Source organism: Halyomorpha halys, unplaced genomic scaffold (genome assembly GCF_000696795.3).
Source record: "Halyomorpha halys isolate HHAL.00 unplaced genomic scaffold, Hhal_1.1 Scaffold11.1, whole genome shotgun sequence".
In the NCBI taxonomy this organism is placed as follows: domain Eukaryota; kingdom Metazoa; phylum Arthropoda; class Insecta; order Hemiptera; family Pentatomidae; genus Halyomorpha; species Halyomorpha halys.
The window spans coordinates 595,617-598,280 of NW_027111958.1; positions in this window are offsets into that span (position 1 = coordinate 595,617).

Genomic DNA, 2,664 nt, shown 5'->3' on the forward strand with positions numbered 1-2,664 from the left:
ATATATATATAAGTTAAGTATTGGCGAAAGCAAAATGTCAAAAAAGAGAAGAAGGAATACGTTCTAACACGCTTGAACTGCTGTAACATACTATCTTTATTGTGTTCGCTACATCTCTTATATACATTAGTTCAGCTGATCCCCTCAGTCAGCTGACATCGAGATAACAGCTGACTCAGAGCGTAACTTATATGTATATATATATATTGATTTGTATGGTGGTATTAACAATTATTAATATTATAAAAATCATTAATACCTGTCTACAAAGAGCACTTCGCAGGTGATTAATGTGCACAGGTGAAAAGGTCCTTCCTGAACAAATCTATTAAAAACAGGTATTGCTGCTGGCTTTGTCAGTAGGCAGGTCAATTATAGTTCGTAAACAACACCTGCACCAAACAATTTAGTGTCAGCACCAATGAGGAAATAAGATTCCCAAAAGGCAACAACCCTTTTTGAAACAAGTGGGGACGAGGGGGTAAAGAAGAACACAGAACATACAGAGACAATAGAGAAGCACAGACGATGGAAGTAAGAAGACTGCAGGGAGGGCAAGATGCATTTTGGCCAGACGAAGTACTAAGAAGAACTATGAGACCATCTCTTATGAACAAGATGGCACCCACGCACTACACTCCACGGTATGAATAACCAAATTCAGCAGTCATTCAGATCTATACATCAGGTAATATGTCATAATGTAATTTATATTTTATGGCAACCATTTATCTGGATCATTTATCAATAACATCATTTATCCATCATAGTAAATAAACACTTTGTTCCTTTACGTAGTTTATATACTATTATATAACGCAATACCGCCACTTATTATATTATATAATTAATGGTAACAATATTTTATAAATATAAAGGTATTTAATTGGTAACTGGTAAATACACCATATGCCATTGGAAAAGATTCCAATTATAATAATAGTTTTGCAGGACTCAATATAAATTAATTATTTAATTTATTTTTGGTATAATATTGTTACATTACTATTTATTTTAACCTTTTTTTTTTTTTTTAGTGTTCCGTCTTCAATAAGTTAAAATATAATTAAACATCGAAAGTTTAAATTAATTGTGTCTAATAATTTTTGACGGGTATTCAAAACTGGCTTTCTTTTCATTTTTTTTTAAACTATTGTTTTTTACTTTTTAATAATCATTAAGCATTCCTTAGTTTCGTTTGAACTCCAGCAATTGCTCTTGTTTTGCAAGAATTGGATGCGATTTGAAGAACATTCCGTTGTAGGAATATAGGAAAGGCTAATATTTCAGCAAATGTACTCTTCTTTAAATAATGTTCTCTTAGATTTTCTAGTGTTGTTGGTAGTTTTTAAGCTATAGAGCTCCGAATGAAAAATTAGTGTTTTTTTAAGGTTTTAACCAGCCGCCATTTTTTATTCCCCCAACCTATACTTGGCAAACTCATCAAAATTGACTAGTACTTGAACCTAGTTTTCATTAAAGTAATAAAAAATTGGGGTGAGGTAACTGAATTTTTTTCTTCCCGGCTCTTGTACTATCAAGACCGATGAATACCGTGGAGTATGCTTGATTCGACGGGCTATTTCCCTATTTACTATTTACCTGATTAACTTTTTTATATATAATATAAAATTAACTCCTTATTAGTCATTTCAAGCTAGTATTAAACATATTATTGTCAATAATTCTAACTTATTATAATAATCAACTATTACACATTTTTAAATCAAGGAGAATAATTACCTACCTGATGGTTATCTTTAACTATACAATAATCTCCTACCTCTATTACCACAAAGATGAACAATCTAACTACATTTAAAACAATTTTTGTATAATAAAAAACAACAAAAATTAAATAAATCTAAATGCTATAACTATTATACAAACTTAAACTGTTAATTTATTTATTGTAACCGATCTAGCCCGAACCCGATATTATTCCTTCCATAATAAACTAACCTAACAACCCAAACCCACTCGTTTCTAACCTTGCTTCCTCTTCCATTCCTGGCAATCCTCCAAGGCGCCTGAAAAGAAGATGGCCTCGTGACCTTATATTGTAAACTGTTTTTAGAGTTCTACTACTAGGTAGTTTCTCTACATCCTGTATCATATCATTATGTCATTATGATCAAATTTACTGGCTGTATTTTTTTATACAGTTGTAAATATCAACAAATAAATAAAAAAAAAAAAAAAAATTATTTATAATGTCTATATATTGTGTGCATTAAGTCTTAGTGTCTGTTTTAAAAATAATTGCTTTGTCAATGTTTTTAGTAATACGTACTGCTTCTATTATTTTTTATTCTTACTATGCTTAACTATATCTAATATTTCTGGAGTATTGATGTTTTTTATATTTTTACAATCAATCTTATCTTGATCAACTCTTGTTTTTAATTTTTTAGATGTTTCCCCAATTCTAGTATAGATATTATGATAATTAGGAATGATCCTGAGAGTATGCATAGGCAAACAGCATCGCTGTGGATTGTCTTATATTATATTGAAAAAAATAGATTAATCTCACTTCTAATGCCACTACAGATCGATATAGAAAGTTGAAAATGTTTCTATTCAGATGTATGTACGAATATGAAAATGTATATACTGGAAGATTATTGATTGACCGTGTGTATAGATGAATGGAATATGTTC